This window comes from Trichechus manatus, unplaced genomic scaffold (genome assembly GCF_000243295.1).
Source record: "Trichechus manatus latirostris isolate Lorelei unplaced genomic scaffold, TriManLat1.0 scaffold00004, whole genome shotgun sequence".
Taxonomy (NCBI): domain Eukaryota; kingdom Metazoa; phylum Chordata; class Mammalia; order Sirenia; family Trichechidae; genus Trichechus; species Trichechus manatus.
In genome coordinates, this window is record NW_004443940.1 from 36,239,227 (window position 1) to 36,266,180 (window position 26,954).

Sequence of the window (26,954 nt, forward strand, 5' to 3'; positions counted from 1 at the left end):
ACACACACACACACACACACACCTCCGTGCACCACAGAGGCCCACCCCCACATCTACACACACACACAAGCACCACACGACCATATGCCGCACATACACACCCCACACAACCGTGCACATACACCACACACACACACACACACACACACACGCACCATACACCCTGCCCACATCAACGCGCCCTGACAGGCATGCGCCCACACACTCATTCTCTCCTGCCTGTGGCTGACTGCGTATTCTAGGGCAGCCTTGCCAGACTGTAGATGAGCTGCCAAACACCTTTCTTACTTAAAGAGAGGATGAGTATCTTAAGAAATTAGTGTTTGCAAAGCCCTTTTCAACTTCTTGAGGGGAAAAAAAAAAAGGCAGATATAAAGTCTCCACTGCCTTCGAGTCAGTTCCAACTCATGGTGACCCCGTGTGTTACAGAGCAGAACTACTCCATAGGGTTTTCTTGGTGCTAATCTTGATCAAAGCAGATTGCCAGGCCTTTCTTCTGTGGTGTCACTGGTTGGGTTCAAACTGTCAACCTTTAGGTTAGTAGCTGAGAGCAAACCATTTGTGCCAGCCAGGGACCTCAGATATAAGGTAAGGGTGACCATATAATCTATTGTCCAAATCAGAACATATTTGAAAGTGAAAGGCAGAGCTGAAATTAATGGGCATTAGTTGAGGTCTAATAGACATGAGTAGGACTGTCCCAGGCAAAGCGGAGTACATAGTCACTTCACCTAAAGGGACCAGGGACAATAATTAGAGTCATATTCTGCTGTCTGCTGAGGTCCAAAGATATAAATGATGGAATAAGACTTGGTGGTGAGGGCTGGAGGTTTTTGATGGTATATATTCCTTATTTTTGCTTTTCCTTTTCAAATGGAAGCAATGACCCCTTCTACTAATATAACTTTTTTTACAGTTTTGCAACCCATTCACCTTCTCTCTGCCCTGTTGATTTAGCTGAGAGGTGGGGGGCCTCCTAGACCCCCAGGAGCTGCTGAGCCTGGGCTCCCTCCTTTTCGGCCTCCGTCTGATTCCCCCTTCCCTCTGACTAGCTCCTCAGAAAAATAAAGACCAAATTCCCTGTACTAACGTTTATGCAGAGGAGCCCTGGTGGTCCAATGCTTCAGTGCTTGGCTGCTAACCAAAAGGTCTGAGGTTCAAACGCACCAACCACTCGGAGGGAAAAAGACCTGATGATCTGCTCCTGTAAAATTTCTGCCTAGGAAACCCTGTGGGGCAGTTCTGCTCTGTCCTGTGGGGTCACTATGAGTCGCTCGGTGACACATAAACACGTTTATTCAGCACCTTTGTAAGCAGGCCTACGCTGGGCCTTGGGGGTGAAGGTGTGACCACGGGCCCTGACCTCAAGGGGTCCAGAAGGCAGAGCTAGCAGCTGTGCTGCCAGTCCCCTGGGACCTTGTGGAGATGCAGACTCTGGTGCCAGACGGCCAGGGTGTGGCCCTCTGCACCTCTACCACCAACCACACTTTGAGTAACAGGCAGTGGTCAGACAGCAAACCTGTCCACAAGCCTGGCCTTCACGGATTCTCACACAGCCCTGGTGGGAGGCAGGGCCAACGTGGCTGCCAGTATTGTCTGATGAGGAGGCGGAGGCTCAGGTGACGGCTGTGCCCGCCTGCAGGTACACGGCAGCAAGAGGGGAAATGAGGACCCAGCACTGATGATTTGACTTCCAGTGGACCCCAGTTTTCTGTCACATTCTGGTGCCTTCCTTCCCAACCACGGCTAACCATTCACAGTCCTTTTCAAGCAATACTGGCTTTACATATTTATCAAATACCAAGAGACACGAAGTGAAGCCAGACTGCTCTGGATTTATATCCAGGTGCTAGGTTTGTGTTTTGGGGAAAATTGCTTAGCTTCTCTAACACTCAGTTTTCTCAGGTGAGACACAGGCTAATAACCCTGCCTGTTGTGCGGACTGGAAATAATGTTGCAAATCACCAAAAGTTGTGTAAGGTGCAAATCAGAGCCTCCTATGTAGCCAAGAGCATTTTAAAGGTGGTATTTGTGAATCCAGTCACCACTGAAGGTGCAATTCCTGGGTGGAGTGAGGCAGGACTGAAGGACAGGGAGCCAGAATGTGCCCCACTCCAGCCATGGGAACTCAGGATGGCTTTCAAGGTCCTGCGAAGTCATGTACAAAGAGAAACAGACCCACAATTACAGAACCGAGAGCATAGCACATGGGCAGATCTCCAAAGGTAACCCAAATCTAGTATTCGTAGACATTGTCCTCCCTGGATACCTGGAGCCAAGGCCAGACATTCCCTCAGGCTGAGTCCCCTCCCCTGTATGAAAGCGAATGTGACTCAGGTATTTAGTACTAGTAATTTAATTTATTAATACTTCAGTGCTAATACAAGTACATTTAAATCTAGCAGTTTCAGTCGAGCCATTTGTCAGAAAGCCTCAACCAAGACAAGCATGATGCAGCTTGCCTAGACTATGAAACCCTCACTGCTTTTGATAACTGAGGCAAAAAACCCCAACACGGAGACTCACTTGAAAGAAGTCAGGCCCCGTTGTTGTTTCAATTCCAGTGCATTTCAGGGCAGTTCAGTGCCAGCACTCACATGGGGATCGGGGGAGGAGAGGGGATTGCTCCTGCTGAGTTTTAATCTCCCCTGGATTAGATTTCTCTTACTGGCATCTACTCTGAAGACTCTGGAACACAACAGCGTGAGGAAGGAGCTCCCTCAGCCCGTGCTGGGAGGGGCAGTCTGACCACCTCAGCCTGGACTGTGGAGGCCTTGCCTCAGCCACGTTTTTGCTGTGGGTGAAGTATGTGGAGATCTAACTTCAGACCGACTGCAAACATCTTAGAGACACTGCAGGTAAAGGGAGAGGTTGTGGAAAGCTAGGAATGGGCAAATATTACCACCGGTTTCAAAGGAATAGATACTAAACACTACAGAAGAGCAGACTCATTCCAATTTCCAGGAAAATCCAGAAGAGGCATGAACAAGGCTCTTAGCGTTCGGGAAGAAAGTGGTGGTCTTTGGGAGGCAACACCAGTTCTCTGAGAGAAAGTCATTCCATGCTAACCTCATTTCCTGTTTTGACGAACTTCACCAGAACAGTCGATTAGGGGAATGCCCCAGAAAGTGTGTCTTGCTTTCAGTAAAGCGTTTGAGAACCTCTCATCTTATCCCATCTACACGAGATTCAAAAGATGGGTCAGATGATGGTATGGCCAGGAGGATTCATGATTCAGGGTCGATCATCCCCCAAAAGATCAACTAATGGCATCCTGCCATACTGCCTACGCTTACCCCCGCCTCTGCTGCTGGAGCTGACCAGGTTGGTCACACCAGCCATTTGGACGGCCCTTCGGGTGTTTCTCTCCACCGGCAAGTGTGGTTTGAAACGATTCTCTGCAGCTTTGCACGTAGAGGTGGTTGAGGACTCCACGGTGGCAGTGTGAGCCTGCGGCTGGTCCTTCACCAGCAATGGCCTTCGGAGGGCAGCAGGAACATCTCTCACGAAGGGCCACAAGGCTCTGTCCTGCAGGTGGTCCCACTTGCCATTTTAGAAATAACTTGGAAGGAGACACTGAACATCTCCTTATGAAATTTGCAGATTGCACAAAACCGAACCCCCAGAACAGAAGTAATGAGAATGTTCGTGCATCGTGAAGAATGTAACCAATGTCACTGAACAAATTGTGTAGAAGTTGTTCAATGCTGTGTAAACCTTCACCAAAAACACAATAAAATATTAGTTAAAATTTTTTGCAGCTGGTACCAAGCTGTGAGGGAGAAGTGGTCCCAAAGAATCAGGACTTGAGGGGCTAGGAAGCTGGGATGAAAGAAGATGAGGCAAAACGAAGTCTCAGATTTCTGTTAAAAGCAAAATCCCCTGTAGGACTACAAGATCTGTATACATTTACTTTTAGTTATGCTACTGAGTACGTAAGTGTGACCAGAGATGAGAAGAAAAAATTCAGAATCTTCGTCTTCTCTTTCTAAATCCCTCCCATAAAATCGAGCAATTTCTTGAGGTGTTAGACAGGCCCTAAAAACCCCCGCCCTACTTATTTTATGTCCTTGTTGTGAGGACAAAATAAGCTAGAGGTGGCAACGTGCTTTGAAAAAGGGAAAGCGCCGAAATTCAAGATAGTATTATTATTTGTTGTAAGGTGCTTTCCCTCATATGAGTAGATATGCAGAAAATGATTCAGCTTGGCCTCTATTTCTCCATCTCTAACCCCAAACTGGTTGAGCTTGCCGAGCTGCCTGGTTGAACCCATTTCAAATGCCTTAACTCCTCCGAAAGGCAGCACTCCTGGCACACTCTGCTTTTCCAAAAGTTCTTCCAGGTGAACCTGCTTTGCATGGCCCTAAATTCTTGGATGACAGTGATTAAATAAAAGCTCCCTTTCACAGAGCTGGGTCTCCACAAGATGCAAGCTGAGCAAGCCTTCAGAGGGAATGCCAAGTCACTTAAGTCTGGGCCTTAGACTTTTGCAGGTGTTTAAAATTCTTCTCAGACCTACAGTGTGGTACTCTGAAAACAAGTTGTCCTTGCTCCTGAACAACCCCTGGCTCAAAACACAGAGAGAAGGGCAGGCCTAAATCAAGCTGACTGAGAGAATTACCTTAAACTCCACTAAGGTTCAGCATAATTTCACTCAGCAGTTACAGGCAGTTCTACGCTGTCCAACAGAACTTTCTGTGATTATGGAAGAGTTCTATTATCTGTGCTGTTCAATATAGTAGCCATAAGTCACATGCAAGTATTTAAATTTAAATTAATTTAAATAAAAATAAATTAAAAATTCATTTCCTTGATCCCATTAGCCACCTTTTAAGTGTTCAATAGACACACGTGTGTAGTGGCCACCATATTGAACAGAGAAACTCTAGACCAATGGTTCTCACCCCTGCCTTCACACTGTAACCACCAGGGAGTTTCAACAATACTGATGTCTGTCCCTCCCGCCAGATTCTGATGTAATTGGTCCGGGGCGGGGTCGGGGGGCCTGAACATCTGGATTCTTAAAAGCTCCTGGGTGATTCTAATGTCGGGCCAGGGTTAAGACGCTGCCCCAGGTCGTCTAGAATTGTGTGGTCATTTCTCCTCTGTTCCTTCTCCCCATTATCCTTGTGAACTAATTATCCTGCAAACACCATTCGCGTTACTTCCGCTTCTCCCCGGGCCTATGGCTTCCATCTTTTTGAGGCCAGAGAAAACCCTAGTTGCTGAGACTCTGGGAAATGGGCAGAAGATGCAGCCTCATTTTGCTCAAGAGCGCAGGTGGGCAATGGGGAGCACAGGGGAGAGACGTTCTTCCCAATGGGAGCCCCTGTGCCAGCACAGGGGTATGTCCAAGGGGGGTTAACTGAGGTCTGTGTGAGCACCCCACTGGGCGTGTCCACAACCCGTGACGGGGCCTGGGCTCCTCACACTCTCAGGGGTTTGGCCCTCTGCCCATGATACCTTTCTGCACAGTCTCCTCCCCTGTTAAACCCAGAGAAATAGAAACAGCAGAGGAAAAACAAATACAGCAAACAAACTCAGGACAGGGTGGGGTCTTTGGAATCACCTCACCAGATCTTTCTAATACATTGCCAAGGAAAGTAGCATCCTCAGAAGTTAGGTGACTTGCCCAAGGCAAGGACTGGAAGAGCTAGGAAGACCCAGTTCCCAGACGCCCCACTGAGGACACATCCCTCCACAACAAGGTGGCCTTTAATCTTCCAGGAATGAGCAAGATTTTATTAGCAAGGCAAAGCTTGGTTTCAGGTGAGAGTCTGATTATCCAGAGAGCAGGTGGTTCACTGACAGCTTTTCTGCTGGCAGCGCCTCCCCTCAGCTGTTCCATCTACCAGGCTCAGAGCTGGATCTGTAGTGTCCTCATCCATCAAACCAAGGCCAGGATACTGAGCTGCTTGACATCACAGTGTTGCTATGAGAAGCAGTAACTTAATGGGTCCAGTCAACACATATTTATTTAGCAGAGTGCCAGGTGCTGGGGACAGACTGGGGAATAAGACTTGAATCTGCCTTCTTTGAGCTGGACGCTGGGGGAGGGAGGGGGGCAGACAGATACTTAGTAAATGAATAAATGGGATGATTCCTGATATTGCTAAGTTCTAGAAGAAAATAAAATGGGGTCATGAGGGAGAGAAATGGCGAGAGAAGAAGGCTCCTCTCAGGACATGGTGGTCAGAGATGGCCTTCTGTGTAGAGGACATCTGGACCTGGAGATACACGTTACAACGTGTGTTGTACAAACACATAGAGGCTTCTGTGATTTCTTCAGAGTCTGTCGGTACATTAAGTAGGAGAGGTTGTGAAACAGCACAACGCGGTCGTTTTAGTTTACTCTTCGATGTCTGCTAAGCTTGAGTGAAGATGGACAGGAAGTCCTGGGAGGCAATTACTGGCGGGCCCTTTGTCCAGGCCTCCTAGGATGGAGTTGTCGTCCTTAGGGGTGGGGGGGACAAGAATGGGACTCTAAAGGAGGAAAGCTTTGACATTTGCCCATTTTAAGGAATGTTTAGTTGCCGATCCAGTGCTCAGATTTGAAGGATGAATTTAAGACATGCAGGAATCTAAACGAGATAACATTCATGATGAACTGCACGGCACTCCCCTACACCTCTTGAGCAAAGCCCCAGTAATGCCCACTGGCAATAAGTAGGCTAGGGGTGCTGGGGCGGCAAAGAAGGTGTTCATCTTGTCCATTGCTCTGCCTCTAATGCCTGGCACACAAAACCGAAAAAAAACAAACCCATTACTGTCCAGTCAACTCCAACTCTTGGTGACCCCATGTGTGTCAGAGTAGAACTATGCTCCACAGGGTTTTCAATGGCTGTGACCTTTGGGAAGTAGATTGCCAGGACTTTCTTCTGAGGTGCCTTTGGGTGGATGTGAACCACCAACCCTTTGGTTAGTAGCTGAGGGTTTAATGGTTTGCGCCACCCAGGGACTCTGAAATAAATCTTTGTGGAATGACTCAGTGAGTGGGTGACTGATGTGTGGACAGAGGGAGCAGCAGAGAAGGCAGAGCCCACCAGCAGAAAGCTCAGGCTGGTGATGACTTTGGGGGTGGGGTCACAGTTTGCAGGACATAATCAGGGTGGGTGTGGAAAGACACTTCCAAACGTTTCCCAATGTTTTTCTCAAATGTCAACATGCAGATACTGATTGTAGAGAGGTCTTCTCAGAAGTATGAGAAATTGCAGGGGAAACATGGGTGAGTATTAAGAGATTCAGTTTCAACATGCTTTTTGAGATGTCACGATGATCTGTCTTGTTATGACATGGTTTACTTGTGGTCTTGTAGAAATTAATTTCAAACACTATTCAGTAACCTTAAATTGGTGTTTAAGTATATAGCTAACAAGAAGCAAACAATTCTTTCCTTCTTTAGCTTTGCTTTTAATCAAGAAGAAAGGATCGAGAGACACAGAGACTAGCCATCTAAATGGAAAGTTGACAGACTAGACCATGACCCACACATCACCGACAGGCCGTGAGGGGGTGTGGAGGGACTCAGAGTCCACAGCGTCAGACTCAGGTCCCAGGGGCTCTCCCTTCCCCTGCACTGGGCTGTGACTGACGGCCAGCAGCTAGAGGTGCTGAGGGGGCTGAGTCCCGATTTTCCTGTGTCTGTGTCATTTTCGATCAAGTGTGTCACAGCGCTTCCTGTTTCATCTCCCAGTTATTCTGAAACAAAAACATGCATGAAAAACACAGATCGCTGTCAACCGCACTGAGAGACAGTCACTCTAGTGCATGGAAACCGAAAAGGGAAAGACAGGTCGTAAATGCCACAGTAAGCTGAGGAATCAAATTTATCAGCATAGATTCAAATAGTGACCATCCCCAAAACCGTGGATGGTGATGGGGGTGCAGAGCGTCTGTCTAAATAATTCAGAAGAGACTGAAAAAGCAGGTGTCCCCAGAAGCCCACTGCTTGGTTGGAGTCACCCTGTGTGTCTACTGAAGAGTCAAAGCCAGTTCTGACCGTCTCGGTCAGGGTCTGACTCCTGGTCGAGACTGAGACTCTCCCCCACATTCTCCTGTTGACTTAGCTGAGGACTAACCCGAGGACAACCCGAGTGTTTTCCCAGATGATGCCCTGGGCATCCCCTCCCTGAGTGTACAAGACTTGCTAAGAAGTCACGGCGAGGCTGAGCCCAAACCAGGTGTGTGGGCGAATGGCAGCAGAGCCCTGAATCTGCTCTCCTCTTCCCAACCCAGGAGATGAGAGCCTCCCAGGTGCATCAGATAATCAATCCTGAGAGGACGAGCCTGTGTCACACAGCCTCGGTGAGGAAGAGCAAAGGAAAGATGAGAAATGTGTCCCTGACGGAGCTGTCCTGAAGAGAGGTGGAATGGCTGCAGAAGAGTGTGAGTCTATGACAACTGTTTTGCCACTTGAGACCAGTATGATTTGGCTCCCAAGCTGCACACTGTTTGTGGATGGTCATTCTCAGTTCTCCCAAACAAGTGAACGGATACTTCCAAAGACAGATAGAAGGACAGGGTGATTCTGAAATACTGACCGCTGCATCTTCTGAAAGTCTGCACTGCAGCCCCACAAACCAGCTTTGTGTCTAAATCTGCTGCTCGGACGCTCTGGGGAGGAAGCTGTTCTTCCAGGAGAGGGCTGGAGTCGGCATTGCCACAGCAACAGGTTAAACCCAAGCCAGGCCGGCTATTTCCAGCCATATCCTCCGACCAGGCACTCTCGACGGCTGGGGACAGAACGGGCTCTGCCCGTGACTACTCAAAGCCTCCTCGGGTTCCCTGCCACCTCACTATGTGCAACCTGCCCGAGGTGCAACCCCAAGTTGGCCCTGAACACTGCGGCCCCTGCCCCTTCCCACTTGATCACTTCTGTGAACGGTACAAAATGCTCTGAGAAAGCAGGGAGAGAGGGGAGCTGATGACTTTGGAAAAGCGCCATCCTTCCTCTAGAGACCCAGCAGCATACAAAAGACCCCGCATAAGTTAGGAAATAAAGCTCTTTAAATTTGTTTCTATGTTGCACTTCCCAGACATGCTTGGGCAGGATCCTTTCTTGTACCCTGGCCTTGAGCGGCAGGCCTCTACTGACCGCGCTGCGGACAGACGCTGCCCAGCCTGCACTGCAGGCCACACAGAGCAAAGCTTCTCTCGTGCTCCTGGCTCTCTCTCCCCGTCACAGTCCTCATGTGGCAGCGTGACAGCCTCTATTTATTTCTGAAACTCTGTATTGTTTCTCCTTAGTTCCCTTCCCGACCTCTTGTATGTATCGGTTGATTCACACAAACGCCTACAGTCCTCGCTTTTTCTTAAAGGCCTCATTTACTGGTGACGATGAGACAGCCGGCGTTGTGAGAGTTGATTCCATATGCGTTCTGTGACACACCGCGTTCTGGGAAGACGGCTGCCCAGATGGATCTGTCTGGGAAAACCAGCTTCCTGACAGTGTCCCGTGAGCTAGCACTTTCTAACGTGGCTTAAACATCAGGCATCTTGGGCTGGGATTTCTTACACAGTCCCTTCCTGGGTGGGCAAAGAGAAAGAGGAACTAAGAAATGCATCAGTGCCTGACGGGTGGAAGGGGAAATCTGGCTCCGTTAGCTTCACCATTGAAATGGAGAGGTGGCTTATGAACCCGCATTCCTCACCCATCACCCCACTTCTGAGTGGGGCGAAAAGCCAAAACCCAGCAGCCCAGGCCGGCATCAATAAGGAACCCTTGACCATAGGGAGTCGGACCAGAATTGCAGAGCGAGAGGCGGCAGGGCCTTCAGGATCCAACCCTTGGTTTTACAGTGAAGAAAGTGAGGTGCAGAGAGGGTGGAGGTTGGCACCCTTCTCAAGGTCACCCTGGAAGGGACACAGCCAGGCCTGGAACCCGGCCTCCCAGTTTGGAGGCTAGTATTTTCCACACAAACCTAATACTTATGGGCACAGTGGCCCAAGTGGAGAAGACTCTGAATGCCAGCTTTCCACTGTAGGGCCTGCACCAGCTTGTCGGAGCTTTTGCACGGATTACGGAAGATCAAGTCCCTGGGGACTCCATGTCCTGACCCGAGACAACCCACCCAGGGACTTTAAATGTTTGTCCCTAATCCAGGGTCGATCGTCACATTGCCACCCCCTGCCACTGAACATCAGACAGTGGGAGGGTGGGGGCACCAGTATCTCCCAGCACTAGGACAGCTTCTGGGCACACAAAGGGCAGCTCTGACTCACCTTGGCTGAGCTGTACTGTTTCCTGCAGCGTATTCAGGGGCCTGTTTATATCTCCCACTGTGGGAACATTGTTTCTGTTTCCCTTAGCTCTGAGGGATGGGCTCGGGTCACACACACCAAACCTTAACTTCAGACTGGGAATACAAATCCTCATCAGGGACCTGAACTGTAGGCCAGTCATTCTCCTGGATGCGCCCCCAGCCAGCCCCCAATCAGTAATCAGAGGAAAGGCTCTTAGCATGGGAAACTGAGAAGGGGGAGAAACGTATCTCAGCCCCCAGCCCTTACCCCTGCACTGGACAGTTCACTGGGCAGTGTTTTGTGCTTCCAGCTGATCTAAGCCTCTACTTCCTGGGACATAAGTACCAAGGACCAGTTTACCAGTTGCAGTTGAGTTGACTCCGACTCATGGTGACCCCATGTGCATCACAGTAGAACTGCACTCCATAGGGTTTTTAATGGCTGATTTTTCAGAAGTAGATGGCCAGGTCTTTCTTCAGAGCCACTTCTGGGTGGCTGAACCTCCAACCTTTCAATTAGCTGCTGAGTGCATTAACTGTTTGCACCAAGATAGGGAGAAGCAAAGAGCACAGACTTTGATCTGCCACTACCTCACTGCTAAGATGCCAAGCCAGAGCACCCAGCCACCCATGTGTAAAACAGGCACCCGACCGTGTTCTGCCCCTTTCATAGCACCAATATCTCCATCCGTACAGAGGAAAATACTGAATGAGGCACTCACACCCTGTTCGTTTTGATTGCCACCAGACTCCAGCAACGCTGGAAGCCAGCTTTTGGGGACGCTGAAACAGTGGCCATGAGGTGGGGGAATGCTCAGTAGCACAAAGGTGCCAGCTCTCAGGAGGCCACTTTTTGTTTCTCTGAAAAGCAAAACCTAGAGGGCACACTCAGAAAATGTTTACTGCTTACTAGAGACTAACTTCAGTGGTAACTGTGCGGGTTCTTTGTGTAAATTACTAGGATATCGTCTTCTAGAGTGAGGGCAGGGGAGAGAGGGGACCCCGCCCTCATCTCGGATGGACTCCTGTTTCTGGAGCCACAGCCTCGTAACCCTGAGCAGACTTAGAGCTTTCCCCGAGGGGACCTCCCCTGAGAAGCAGTTTCTACGAAGTGTTACACGCATCATTTCATGATTCAGAAAGACTCCGTGCCCTTGAGCGGGACTCCAGCGCCCCACCAGTACCTGCAAGCCTCTTCCAGCCCTGCCCAGGAACACACCCAGTCTTCTTGGCGAGTGTTCTCTGCACTCCAGCTACTGCTCCTGGTGGGTGCTCTCGCTGAAGCATCAGCTCAGCCTTCTCGGGTTGGTGCTGTTTGGACCATCTCTCTCTTACCACGGAAGGACCCAAGACAAGGGAAAGTTCGACAACTCGCTGGTAAATGATGGCACCCAATTTTCAATCCAGGGTCCAGGTGGCAATGCTGTCACCTCCTGGGATGAACAGGGTCTCACAAGCGATTCAGAGATCCTAACCCCTGGAGGATCTCAGACGTTTGCCTACCTTTCGGCACAGAGAGGTACCTAGTAAGTAACTCTTTCAGTTTTTAGTAAAGGTGGAAATAGGGACCAAGGTTGGCAGCCCAAGGGCTGGGCCTCGTTGGGGTATTTCCTGGTCTAGTCCTGCCTCCTATCACAGTGTGGGGCAGAACCCCACTCTAATCAAATAGACACAAACATTCTATCTCTAAGGTAAACACTATTTTTCAAAGAAGTGAACCTCATAAACTTGTTAACCAAAAGGGAGGCTGTTCAAACCCACCAGGGGCTCGACGGGAGAAAACACTTGGCAATCTGCTCGTGTAAAGAGAAGAGCCTAAGAAACCCTGTGGGGAGGTTCTACTCTGTCATGTAAGATTGCTACAAGTCAGCATGTGACAACAACAACATAGGCTCAGAAGAAAGGCCTGGCAAACTACTCCTGAAAAATAAGCCATTGAAAACCCTATGGAACACAGTTTGGCTCTAACTGGGGTCACCAAGAGTCAGAATCTACTCTGGCTGACATTGTGAAAGGCCAAAGCTACAGTGAGCTTGCTGTACAGTTACTGAGAAATGCAAAGAGCCTCCTAAAAGGCTGATTCTACTTCCAGCGTTGTTTAGGACCCATGAAAAAACGTCAGCATAAGAGAAAAAACTGAGACAACCGACAGATTCCACTGGACCAGGCCTAAAACGTGGTGTCCCAGTCACCCACGGCCTAGGCAGTGGCTCTCAAAGTGGGTCTCTGGCCTAAAATGTGGTGTCCCAGTCACCCACGGCTCTCAGCAGTGGTTCTCAAAGTGGGTCTCTGGCCTAAAACATGGTGTCCCAGTCAACCATGGCCTAGGCAGTGGCTCTCAAAGTGGGTCTCTGGCCTAAAACGTGGTGTCCCAGTCAACCATGGCCTAGGCAGTGGCTCTCAAAGTGGGTCTCTGGCCTAAAACGTGGTGTCCCAGTTACCCACGGCCCTCAGCAGTGGCTCTCAAAGTGAGTCTCTGGCCTAAACCATGGTGTTCCAGTCACCCACGGCCCTCAGCAGTGGCTCTCAAAGTGGGTCTCTGGCCTAAAACGTGGTGTTCCAGTCACCCATGGCCCTCAGCAGTAGCTCTCAAAGTGGGTCTCTGGACCAGCAGCATCACACCACCTGAGAATTTGTTAGAAATGCAAAATCTCAGGTCCCACCTCAGAACTTCCAAGCTGGAAACTCTGGGATGGAGCCCAGGGTGTGTGTTTTAGCAATCTGCCCTCCCCCGCTCCACCCAGGTAATTCACATGCACCCTCAAGAACCTCTGGTGTCCAGTGACACCTGCTCCCGTTACGCTCTTAGACATGGGGCCCGTGGGATGGTCCCTAAGGACCGTGGGTGGCTGGAGGGCTGGCTGGCTACTGATATTCAGTTTAGTCACCTATACCCAAGTTCTCTCTTGAGATCCCCAGGAAAGAGCAAACAGCTCAGCAGTCATGCAAGTGTTTCAACAAGTTCTTGAGGTGACCTGGGGAGAAAATGTTGACATCATTCATCCCTTAGCTGACTTTTCTGGATGTTGCTCGCCTGCACAGTGTGGGGCTGAATCCCACTCAGAACAAAAATACATACAAACACTGTGAAACATGCACACATTGAAAAGATACCAAGAAAAGGATTTCCAGTGGGTCACTAACCCTGCACCAGCGTTTCTCCTGAGCCCAGCTTCACACCCCTGGGGTCCCTGTCCTCTCCCCAGCTGGCTCTCTTTAGGCTCGTACAGTACAGCTGGCCTGTGGGCTATGGTGTTCATTGCCTTTCTCTCAAATGGAAGGACAGAAAATGCTGTCTCCAGCCTGACTCTCCTTACGCCCACCCTGGGGAGGAGAGGTGGGTGAGGGCACTCCGCTCACCACCAACATCGGATGGCCCAAGTGGAAGGGGCCAGCAAAACCCTCACAATGGGGTAGGCAGGAGTCAATATAGACCAGGCCAAAAAAAAAAAAAATAGTTTATCATTTTAAAACACTAACCTCATACAGGAAGTACGAGAAAAAAAAAAGAAAAAGAAAAAAAGCCCGAACTATGACACAGAAAGTGGCTGACTGGAAGCACACACGCTTGTTACAGACCAAGTGTGTTTTCCTCAGTTTCCATTTTCACCTCTGTAGGTGGTGGGAACAGGTAGCGCAGGGCGCTGGGTGAGGGTGGAGCCTCAGAAGAGATGGGAGGAGGCGCAGAGGGTGCCTGTGGGTCCACGTGGCGCAGCCTGGCCAGACAGGGCAGCCCATGGTGGGACCGTGTCTGCAGGCAGGGCTATCCCTGCAGGTGTGACTGTCCCAGTCAGACTTCAAGACGTCACCCAGAACAGAAACTGCCATCCGATATCCTTCACCTGCATTCTGGTCGCCTGCCTCTACTGCCCCACGTTGCCCGCTCTGTGTGCTTCAGGTGAAGAAGCAAGAGTTACACCAGCATGACCCTCCTCCCCCAAAGAAGTGCAGCCCTAACACAGTCACCTGGGAGGACAGCCTCACCCTGGGCCTTACATGGGACCTTCCGGACAACAAGCCCAAACTGGTCAGACTGGCTTTGCTTTGAGGCAGACAGAAGTCAGGGCTGAAGCCTACCAGGGAGGCATCTGCATCTATGAAATGTGGTTCCACTGGATTTAAAACTGCTGGTGGGGGACTCACAATCTCCACAAGAGAACTGTGGTTGTTAGGTGCTGTCGAGTCGGTTCCGACTCATCGCCACCCTACGTACAAGAGAAGGAAACCCTGCTCAGTCCTGTGCCATCCTCACCATCGCTGCTACGCTTCTCATGAGAAAATCAGAACGGAGAAAAACAGGGAGACTAAGGAAGCTTTTCTCTTTCATAGAATCAAACAGCAGGAGAGTAGGAGATGAAATCCTGCCCACCTCCCCCACCTGCATTAAAAAATAAATACAAACACTAGAAAATGTGCACACAGTGAAAAGATATCAAGTAAAGAATTTCAAGTCATTATGATCGCTGTCAAAGAAAGCTATTGGTCTTTTTAAAAAAAAGACAAAACTCTACACACCAAAAATCTCAAAATAGAACCAAAACCTGCAAATCACACTCAGGAGTCTGTTGTGAGCCCATCGTTTCGCATGCTGTTGAAAAGGTTAATAATTTTCCTACCGAAACTGAATGTGGGTTGTGAAAGAACATTAACATGAAGAAAATTTCCCCCTGGCTGCTATTTTATTATCGCCAAAGCCATCAAGTTTCAGTTTGAGTTATTTGTATTTATTTGTGAAAACAAAGATTAGATAAGTAGAAACATGAACCTCATCTTAATTATTGCCCAGGAGTATCTGATTTTTAAGACAATAACTAAGACCACCACACACTCACACTCACACACGCAAGGTGCGAAAAGTCAAAACAACGGAGCCAAGGAGGAGGATGCTCTGATCTTGGTCTATCGTTTGAGAAAATGGATCGTCTAGCGTAAAGCATCAGCGTTTGTTTACAGTCTGTGAGATAACATGGGAGTCAACGGGTACTTTCAGTTGCTGGAGTTTTTATCAAACGTCTGTCCAGGTAGAAGACATTTTTTAAAGTACAAACTATAGTTTTTGTTTTACTCCTGCAAAAATGCAGGAAGAGTCTTAAAATTCAATGCTGTAGATTTGAAAAAGTGAAATTTAAGTACTTCTTTAAAAGATAAAATTATGAGCTTTGAAACATTTACAACCAGATGGAAGCTGGATGAAATGTGGGGTTTGGATACAAAGTTGGTTGTTAATCAAATGTGTAGTCAATGCCAGGTGAATAGCCTGTTTTGTGAAAATGTAAGAGGAATTCACAGATGAAATGGTTAATCAAAAATTATGGGTGAGCAAAAACGTCTCTTCATGTACTTCTATCACAACATAAACATCAGAATGAAAAAAAAAAAAACACATGCAAAAAGCCCTTTAGTGGTCTCACATCGCCGAACAAACTGTTTTTCTACCTATTTTGTGTTGCTGGCTTTTGTTATCAGCCCAATCGGCAAATTGTGGCCAATTCTGTCATAGTTTAAGCAGACATTTTGTTCCCAAACTGCTTTCAACATTTTAGCTACCAAATACAGCTTATGAGAAAATGAACAAGCCACAATACAAACAGAAAAGATACATCTTCTTACTAAATTAACCCCTTTTTAAGGGTAAAAATGAAAAACAAAACAAAAGATTAAAAAAAGAATTCTAGAAAATTCAATTTCTAAAACAACCCAATCAATCTTTCTTGGAAAATGAATAATTAATGATTTACCTGCTGATTGGATTTTGAAACCCCCCCCCACCTGACATTCCCTGATTCTGGCCACCATGTCACCAGGAAACTTGTTTTTAACGATACAACATGTTATAGTTACTTTACACACACACACCCCCCATGTATCGTTTGAAGATGCAAAGTAAAACTGCAAAAGAGTCAATTGAATTATGCCAAGGTAAAACAATCGTACAAGCAGTTATTTACTGCTGAAAATAGACGACTCCCACGTAGTTCATGTTATATATTAATATTGAAACCAAATGGCAGTCCTATGCCGCCAACAATTTCATAAAAAATAATGAAACTAGCTAAAATGAAAACACAAGGTTTTATTTTAAAAAAATTAGTAAAATTAAAATCAAAAACATAAAAATAAAAATCAAGGACAGCTGACTTGATTTTTTAAATTTATTTTTGTTTAATTACAACAAATTGAAGATGAAAAAGAATCAAAGAATCCCTCCTAAAAATCCAAGAATTACTACTAGGAAGAAAAGGAGAATTTCAGACAGAGGACTGAAGAAAACTCTTCCCTGCTTGCAACGCTCCCTCATATTTGAAGGCACAGCAATATCTACAACATTTTTAGCCTTTTAAAATACCAGCGTGCCCACACACTGTCTCAGATTAAACCAAGGAGAAAATGACACATTCTGAAACCATTTTCTAAAGCTCCTTTTCCTGATAACCCTGAGGCACTTACAATCAAATTAATGAGTTTCTAAAAAGCCCGAACAACTCTCCAAAAAGGGAGAGAACTGTTCACAGCAGCCGGTAGACGTTCTGGATTTTTCAGGCACTACTTTGAGCGTTGGTCCTTGCTATTTTATTCAGAAAAGCTGAGCCATTTTTAACATCTGTATTAAAAAGAAATGCTACTCAGTGCTTTGACTAATTAAATTGAGCAACAATTTGAAAAACACCAGTAAAGTCACCACAGTATTTCCCTGTTTTCAAACAATTAAAAAAAAAAAGGTAACTTTTCCCCCCACATTCTTTACAAAAATCTGTACCCTCATGATATATTCATATTTTAAATTCTTAAAGTGGTAAAAAAAGGAAACACCCACAGAGGATAAGAAGTCATAACTTGTTTTGAAAGTGGATTTTTCTTCCTAAAACCTATTCCAACAATAAAGAGTGGAAAGGACTGAACAACATAACAAAATTCAAGAATAACCCTGAAAATATATATTGACTCACATGGCAAGAAAACTCAGCATGAGACATTGTCACTCACTGAGAAGGGCAGACACATTCGTGGTCAGTCTCAAAGACTCACGGTGAAAGGTCGGCACTGTTTTTGTGAACTTGAACGGATGACAATTTCTGTGTAATAACATCTATTCTAGATAATGTGATTCAGAGTTTGCACTTTATGATTTTATGCTCCAACTCTTTCAATATCATAGGTCTATTCTAGTACTTTGGAACTTGACTTCTGTAAGACAACAACATTTAAAAACAAACAGCAATAACCACAAACCTTGAAAGAACGTTACAATTAAAGATGACAGGGGATCAGAAGACAATGGTAATCACCTTAATTTGTGACTTTAAGACATTTTCAGTATGAGTATATGACCCTAGAATACCTGCCCTGTTCTCATCCAAGGTAACCGAACGTTCACATTCAGAAAAAGCCTGACCTGAACAAATACTTGCCACTCTCTTGAACCACACATACCCCTTTCCTCCCCACGTAAGACCTGGGAAGTGATGGGGATCTCAGTCATCTGGAAAGAGTGAAACATGCCATGGTCACAAAGCACTTCTTCAGAACCGTTGCCATTTTAATTTTTTTTACCACAACTGAAAAGGCCGTGCTCACGGAACAAACTCAAGCTCACCCTCTATTGTATCTGTAACCTGGGAAGTTCTTAAGAACAGAGTGGCATAGCACAAAAGCTTTCATTGAAGAAATAGTCAAAGCATTAAAAAAACAATTCCAACTTTTTTTGCAAGTACATACATAAAAATGTGAACCATTCCATATTAAAAATTAATGTTTTCAGCACAGTTACTTCACATGCAACCTAGCTAACTTGTTCTTCCTCTTTTTCACAAAATGCATTTGTTAACACCAAATTTTAAAACACCATTGCTATATTTAGAGGCATTCCTAAGTATAAGCACTATGTGACTTTCCCTTTATTTACTAGATGCCACCTTTTTTTACTTGAAGCCAGTCCATCACAGATGAGATGATCAAAGCAGTTTTGTTAGAGAAATCTGACTTTAGGGGTTAGGGAGGCTCAACTGTAAAATTGGAATACCAAGCTTTAAAAAAAAAAAATCAAGTAATCACCTTGCAGAATCTAGAAATAACTGCTACTGGAAAGAAAATAACCCCAACAGACAAGGATGAGAGAAGCTCTGAGAGCAGTCAGAATCCTTGTTCTGGAAAGGAAGGTCTCTCGCATTTCATTTTCTATTTTCCACTAAGAAAAAAATAAAATAGCATTCTAGTCACAAAACCAAATATGTAATAAGTATAAGAAATTTACAACATACTAAACACTAACATATCTAAGTGAGCACAGAAATGTGAACAGCATTTTTCTTTTTTTTGTGGAGCATGAATCCAACCCACCATCCTGGTGCTATGGTCAAGCTACCAAAGCAGATCAGAAGCTGGACCCACACCACTGAAAGCAGCCTGATTTTGCTCATAAACTCAGGTCAGAGCTATATAATTCCCCTCTGACAGGGTCTGTTAGAACACTCAAAAGTCGTTGTGGATACTCCTGGGCCGTGAAGAAAGAACTGTGTTTCTGAGAGTCACCTAAGACCATGCATTGACGTTGGTTTGAAAGCTGTTTAATTAGCTGTAGGATGCCAACCAATCTCTTTATCGAAGCCAGCTGAAAACAAAACTGAGAGAAACAGCTTGTGGTTTCACAAAAATGTATTTACATGAAGCGTATTTTAAAGGGAGTTCGATCGCTAGGTACGATGTCGTCTGTGATGTGCGGTGGGTTTGACATTTAAAGATGTCAGAGGTTGTCAGATTTATCTCCCCTGGTCTGTAGTTTAGATGTAACCACTTCTGTGAGCAGACCTTGTTTTGTTAATTTCCAAGCTAGAAATCCCAAAGGATTGAACTCTTATTTACTTAACACAATCTTCTCCATGCCCTCTCACTTCCTTGCCTGAGCTCTATCAAAAAGAAAGTGGAGCTCGGTGTGACAAGTGGAATACAAGCCCACTTTCACACGTAGTCCCCAGGATGGTGGCAGAGGTGAGCAAACCACAGTGAACAAAGCACCGAGGGAGAGAGTCATTGATAAGTGTGGTGTTTACTGAAACAGAGAAGGATCTGAACCCTCTTCAGCCCCCAACTTCACTGCAACTTGTCTTGAAAGGGACATTCTGATAAAGCGGGCTTTCCTGCAGTTAATACTTAAAATTGTCAGTGAAGAAGAAACCCAAATGATGCCAAATGTTTTACCATGATCAACGCTGTCTCGACAGAAGTCGCATCAAAGGAGCAGTAAAAGATCCCAGACAAACGTCTGCCTTCAAGTGCCTTCTACCAGGATCGCGGTCCAGTAGTTTTTGACAGCATGATCACTGTTTGCTGTATCAAGCGATGGATAAATGAATCCCCACCATTTAACTGGCACAAGAATGATGTTTGGTGGATGTATTACTCACTCTTTCACTCTTTCCAGATGACACTTTCTGTCTTGCCTAATTTGTTGGGAATGGGAATTAAGCTCTAAAGGATAAATCAGGGAAAGTTGTAGCAGACCCAACAGAAATCGCCACTCCACAGCCAACAGCACCCCTTAACCACAGAGCCTCATACAGGGGGCCGCACAGATCTTCCGCACAGGGGGGGAAATACACCACCAAACGTGTATTCCAACGGGAGTTCTGTTCTCACCACCCTTCTATCTTAACTGTATCCTGGAGGTCAAGGAGCACCCTCAGAAGATCAACACAGCGCATATATGCAGTTAGCAACATCGTTTTTTTTTTCTCTTTCTTTTAAAAAAATATTTATTTTATTTTGGTGAAAATATAAACAGCTAAGCATACACCCATTCTACAATTTCTACATGTCTAGTTTACTGATATAGAGCAACAGTTTGTAAATGTATTATAAAGCTGCACTACTGATCAATTACTCTCCATAGTTGGTTCTAAGAAGACTCTCCTCAAACCCAACTCTTTACTTTCTTTTAATTGTGCTAAGAAAAATTATATCTATCTGTATAAATATATATATACACATAAATATATGTAGATGAACATCTGCCATTTCAACAGTTTCCAACTCGTTAATTTTTTAATAATTTCATTTTTAAAAATGTGGTATGAAATGTGTCCATACCTGTTTCCTTTCAACCCCAGGAGAGCCAGGCCAGAGGAAATCCCCGCCCGGGTTCTGACGGCAGCTTCCAGAGGAAGCAATGCAGAAGGCCGAGGAACAAGCAGAGGGCAATAATGACGGTGACCTATCACCTGCGCTGTCCCTGTCTTACTAGCACGAAATAGCAACTTTGGTTTATTTTGTAAACTCAAAATTCAGGGTGCCAAACCTTGTTTATTAAGCACTCTCTTCCACCTGCCTGTGTTATGGTGTTAATCTGAAGTGACAAATCCCAGTGCACTGAGTGCCAGGAAACTTGTCTGCAAGGGGAGGTGGAATGAGGGGCTTCTCTCTAAGCACCGCGGAGCTCTGTGTCTACATTGTCTGTGATGAGAGATCCCGTTCTGCCAGCTCCTTTGAACACCAACCTGAGGTTCTGAGGCCGCACACAGGGGTCCCAGGTTCATCAACCAATTTGCTTTAGGTATTGGTTTTGAAAACTCAGAGAAAAAGAGTTACAACACAGGTCTAAAGTACTTTTGATTGGAACTAATCCAGAACAGCAGTGCTTGCCTACAAAATAAAAGGTGACCCTCCATTTCAGCAAATCGAAGGGACTCCCCGCATCGCTGGGGTCTTCTTCCCACTTGTCTCTGGCCATAAGGCATGACGAGAAATCACTGAGGTGAGGGGACCTGCTTCGCACGCTCTTTCTGACCGCCTCCCTCCATTGCTGCCTTTGTTGTTGACACGTTCCCACTGCGTTTATCAGGTGATGCGGGCTGACTGCAAAGCTTTGTTTCTGCCGCTGCCTGTTGCCAGGGAGTGAAGCCTAGTCGCGGTCAGAGAACAACAGCAGCAGCCATCAGCAGCACACACGTCTCAGTTTGGTGACAAAGAAGAAACAACCCTTACAAAAGAAATCCTCACCTACGTTTTCCCACGGAAGGTTGGCAACATATACCGTGTAATGAAGTATATGTTTTCCTCATCTCAGTGCTGGGGTGGTGGGTTGAGAATGGGTCTCATTTCTGTACTGAGTATCTCTCCTTCGTCACCAGCCACCGTCCCCTGGGTGACTGTGGGTCCTAGACGAGCCTGGCTGCCGATCTCACTCAGTCGTCAGCCTTTACTTATTTATTATTTTTATCTTGGAGGGAAAAAGCAAACCACATCATCAAAGCGTTTAAAAACACGGACTGAAGGGACCCGGGTTTCCAGCTTCACAAGCAGAGGCTGTTTACTCACAATTTATTCCTGAGAAGTAACTTGGAAAACAGTGTAGTTTTTCACTGACACTCACTTAGAAGCATAAAATGATAGTTGTGCGATTATCTGCATCTGCCTCTTGCCAGTGATAAGCAAAGGGCAATGTACGTCCTCAGCACCCAGCTCTCCTTGAGTCTTGGGATGTGGTTCCCCCAACCCTTCCTGAATCTTCTGTGGGACTGGCCAGAGCCTGCTGGCATGGCACCTAGCAAGTCTGTGGAGATGAGCGAGCTCTTCTCCCAGGTGCTATCACGCTGATGCCATACAAGTCCAAATGTCACTTTGGATCTGAAAGGTGCCTCTTTTCACCCCTCACTGGGAGGATGGCCTCGCGCTCCAGGCTGCCCTCAGGTAGTCAAGTCCCAAGTGTCTAGGTTTGCTCCATCAGCCCCCGGGGTGGGGAGGGCAGACGTGGGTCTGTGGTGCTCCTCACCATATCCCCTACCCCACCCCCAGCACGGTTTGGTTCAGAGTTGGCACTCTGTGAGTATCTGCTGGGTGGATTCCCAAATGGAGGGATGGATAAAGTTTGTCAGGTAGTCTGAGCCAATTTCCTAGCTGGGGACTGAAGTACGGTTGTCGGGTTGACACAGATTGCTGCGAGGTGATGAACAGCACTAACGAAATACCGCATTCACTGAGGTACTGTCCTAGGTAGGTGTAATATGTCAACGATTACATTTACTCTACCCTTTGAGGCAAGCACCCTTGTGATCCTCCTTTAGAGCTAAGGAAACCAGAACTCAGAGCGGCGGTCAACCTGCAGCAGATGACAAGTGGGGAGCTGGGAAAGGGTGGCAGAGGCCTGTGGGCCCAGCCCGCGTTCTTGTACTCTTCCTAGAGCCAGTGCCCTGAATTCGAACTTCTAGCCTCCTGAACTATGAGAAAATAAATTTCTGTTCTTTAAAACCACTCACTTATGGTATTTCTGTTTCAGCAGCACTAGCTAATGACAGAGCTCCTTCTACGGAGGCTGTCAGTCCGAAGACCCATCTGCCCTGCTGGACGTCTGCTCATCCTTGTCTTGCCAGCACCCAGCACCCTGCCTGGAGCAGCATGGACGCTTGTCGTGTTTCTAGGACTCTCAGTTAAGAAGCTGTTTGCTCTGTCTGCACGTGGTGTCTTCCAAGTCAAACAGGAAACCGTCTTCAGTATTGGGGGCTTGGGTTTTGCTAAGAGTAAGAAGTCGTGGACCAGAGAGAAGACTCGTCACCCCCACGTGCACCTCGGTGAGCCTCTGGTTTCCCATGTGTTAAATGCAGGTGCTTACCTGGCCTGCAGGGAGAATAAAGCGGGGGGCAAACTTGCTTTATCAGTGGCGGAGCGCACACTGTGAGGATAAGGCGACTTGTTAGGTGCCGTCGAGTGGATTTCAACGCACAGTGACCCCATGTGACAGAGTAAAACTGCCCCATAGGGTGTTCTTGGCTGTAATCTTTATGGGAGCAGATCACCAGGTCTTTGTCCCGTGGAGCAGCTGATGAGTTTGAACCGTCAACCTTTCAGTTAGCGGCCAAGTATTCAACCGTTCGCACCACTAGGGCTCCTTTCGGCGGAGCCTTGCTGCACCCTAAAGTCATGAAGAAAGGCCTAATCAGGGGAGTGGGGAGGGAGCATGACTGTGGTTCCCCACTAATCAGATCCCCCAACCATGCCTCCAAACAGCAATTACTCTGGGGTCCTGCCTTTCGTTTCAGGATCACTCATGAATATTAATTTATTAATTCAACCCTGCATTTGCCTATTCAACAGTCTCTCTGAGTGATGAGTACATGCCAGGATGAAATCTTTCACGCAGATGCAGTCTAAATGAAAATCCTTTTTTTAAAAAAATTGCTTTGTCAACCATGCCAGCAGTACCTTGAACTAAAACAGAAGGAGAAAACCCCACAAAGGTTGTTGATCCAATTAAACAACATTTATCTTTGGAGGTTTGTGTGCGTATAATCTTCACAAGCAAGGCTAGCACATGCGTGGCACACCTAATCCAATGTTCCGCTGAAAATTCTCATGGGCAAAGATCAAGAACAATAAAAGGGCACCCTCAGTGAGAGGTGCTGTTGTTGTTGGGTGCTGTCAAGTCAATTCCAACTCATAGCGACCCCATGTAACAGAGTGGAACTGCCCCATAGGGTTTTCTAGGCTGTAATCTTTACGGGAGCAGATTGCCAGGCCTTTCCCCCATGGAGCCTCTAGGTGGGTTCGAACCATCTGCCTTTCGGTTAGCAGCTGAGCCCTTAACCTTTGCAACACCAGGGCTTCTGATCGATTAGGCAGCTGTTCCTAAATCAGAAGGAGCCGTTCCTCTTTCTGTTGCACTGGGCCAGCTCTAAGGAGCAATAATCCAGTCCATTTGGCGTTTAGTTGGGGGAGCAGAAGCTTTAATGCCAAGGAAGGAATCCAATACGTTTGTCATAGAAATTAGGAGCTCTCTGACTAATTATTCCAATACCATTATTATTTCTCCTTTTCAAATTATCTCCCGATTCACAAGGGCTTCTGTAAATATGGTTTCATCCGAACTTCAAAACCACCCAGACAGTCAGGGAGGGCAGACTGACTCAGATCCACTCGTTCGTTCATTTATTTCTTTAACAGATTAGGCCCGTGTAAGTGGCTTCTTAGACAAATCACAGAGCCAGGCCTCCTGGTGATTCCAACCCATGTCCCATGTCCTCCTAGGACCTGTCCCAGTGCTGCTGCCTCACAAGGCAGGAGAGGCCTCACCCTGTAGAAGACGCGGAGGCCTGGGGAACAGGGTTAGTTGGTGCAGCGCCAGACTCAAGGCCAAGGAGCTGGCTCCTAATGTTGGATCTTGACTAACTGGTGGCCCCACAGGGCACCCTTTGGTCTGGTTAAAGTTCCAGCCTGGCATAGAGCAGGCACTTCATATATGGGAACTGAATTCACCACTCCTGTATGCTAAGTGGGGCCCAAGACTGTGTATCTCCAGGGACTTCTAAAAACACACCAAAATAATATCAGTCCCCATAAAGACTTGGAAATGATTAGCAAGGTAATTCATATGAATGAAAATGATAAGCAAATAACGATACAAACGCCTGGACAGACAGACATACTTGGATAAGCGGGCGCCGGGTCCCACGCCCTCACGGTGACACAGCACTAGTAGAACCACCTAACCTGTGGGACTTCAGAGCAGAACGTGATGTGTAGGAGGCGAAGGAAGAAATAAAAAAGGAAGAACAGAGCTTGCTTCCCTTTTCCTAGAAAAGCCAGACTCACATCTAGCCTACTTTCTTCATTAGTCCCTCTTGAGTCCTCGGGTGGTGCAACGGTTAGAGCGCTGGGCTGCTCACGGAAAGGCCGGAGGTTCTAGCCCGCCCAGAGGCATCGCAGAAGAAAGCCCTAGTGATCTACTTCCAAAAAAAATCAGCCACTGAAAACCCTACTGAGCACAGTTCTGCTCTGACACACACGGGGTCACCATGAGTTGGAGTCGACTAGACAGCAGCTGCTTTAGCTCCTTCTACCATCCTGGTTCCCAGGGCCTAAGCTCCAAACTTTCCCTGCGGATCCCTCCAGCCTCTGCCATCCCCATCCACTCTTTGCCCAGCCCCCTGCCATTGCCTTGCAAAACTGCTGTGGGCAGACAAAGGAGTGGTCTGTGGGCACTTGTTCACTTAATGCCAGCCCTCCAGACCCATGGAGTCCTTAACACAACTCGGGGAGAAGGCTCAGGAAGCTCTAATAGCAGAATCTCAAACTATGTTTTAGGAAACATTGCTGGGCGTGGGGTGGGTCCATGTTTGGGGCAGGCCTGTCCCACAGGCAGGTGGCTTACAAGATTTTCCCCAGGGAAGCTTGCCGACTTTTCCTCTTTGCCCATCTTCTTCTCTTGCCTGGCCTATAGTCCCACTGTGGTACCTGTTCTGAGTGCAGAGCTGGGGAGACTCAGTCATCAACACTGGGAAGGTTGAATGGGCCCTCCAGCGACTTCCGGGAGCCACATGACACCCTACTGCTGGGGGCGGGTAGGGGGTGTTGAGGTGGGAAGAACGTCAGTCGTTTTCTATTCCTCCCCCTTCGGTGTTCTGACCCGCCCGTTCATGGCAGCAGCTGACACTGATTGCTTATTGCTCTGCTCATGGGGTGGAACCACTGAGTCACTGGAACCCCTCTGAGTCACTGCACAAGAGAAAAAGAAAAGTTGTGTTTCGGTTACTTGCTTCTCATCTTGGTCCTATTTTCTTCCTACAGACTAATATATTAAGGGGTGCTTTCATGTTTAACTTCTTGTTTGTTTGAAGACAGAAATATAAAATATTCTTCTTTTTCTTATTTTAAAAGCTATTTATGTACATTGTAAAAAACACTAATATGCAGAAAAAAGAGAAGATGAGGACCAAGAAGGAAGAGGAGGATAAGTTTGGGAAGAAAGAGAGAGAGAAGGAGAGAGAGGGAAAGAAGGAAGGAAGGAAAGAAAGAAGGAGAGAGAGGAAAAGGAAGGACGAAGGAAAGATGGGAAATTAGCATAGATACTGACCTCATCCAGAAAGCACCTGGAAGAAGCCCCTCCTTTTTGATTCAGATAATTATTCCACAGGATGTTAAAAGAAGCAGTTGTAACAAATAAAGGGAAAGGTCACAGACTCTCACTACTCCATGGAACCTCATCCTTTCGTGGACGGAAGGTCGCTCTTCCCTTGTTATAAAGATGTGACTGTGCCTACCTAATGTGGTGGCGGGACTAGTTTAAAAGCAGGTCAGTCCACAAACTGGTGAGACTTATCTCAAGGCAGTAAACGGGCGTTGGGAACCCCTGCTCTGGGAATGAGTCTCTCTGCCTGCGGGGGAGGAACAGATCCACAGAGATGACTCAGGGAGGCGGTAGGGGGCCTTCTTCCAGACGCTTTTAATAAACTATGGTTTCAATGGAAACTGTTTCAATATTAATAATAATTCTGCCATTTATGTGGAAGGTCAAAAGATATTTTAAAAAAGAAGGCACACATATTGTGACTTTCTGTATCACCCTTTGGAATCCCCGGGCGGGGCAAACGGTTAACGGCTCAGCCACTAGCTGCAGAGCAGTGGTTGGAACACACTCGGCGGTTCCTTGGGAGACAGGACTGATGGTCTGCTTCCAAAAGGTCACCACCCTGAAAACCCTACGGAGTGGCTCTACTCTGCACACATGGGGTCGCCATGAGTCGGAATCGACTTGACAGTAATTTAACAACAACAACGCATAATTCCTACTTGTGTTTCCATAACCACGACCTCACGGTGACAACCCGACACATAATCCCTACCTGTGTTTCGATAACCACGACCTCACAGTGACAAGAACAAGACACATAATCCCTACCTGTGTTTCCATAACCACGACCTCACAGTGACAACCCGACACATAATCCC

At 46.9% G+C, this 26,954-nt stretch overlaps 1 long non-coding RNA gene across 2 annotated transcripts in view; it reads right to left on the reverse strand.

Moving 5' to 3' along the window:
• The window catches only part of LOC111821144 (uncharacterized), a 137,973-nt gene that overhangs the window by 66,280 nt on the left and 44,739 nt on the right, over positions 1 to 26,954 (reverse strand). Inside the window, exon 2 of one of the 2 annotated variants that reach the window (XR_002824606.1) lies at positions 7,387 to 7,698. The exons of the other annotated variant lie outside the window; for it this stretch is intronic. This is a non-coding gene — a long non-coding RNA (uncharacterized LOC111821144). Of the gene's footprint in view, positions 1 to 7,386; positions 7,699 to 26,954 lie in introns of those variants that run through there. 2 annotated transcript variants of the gene reach the window in all.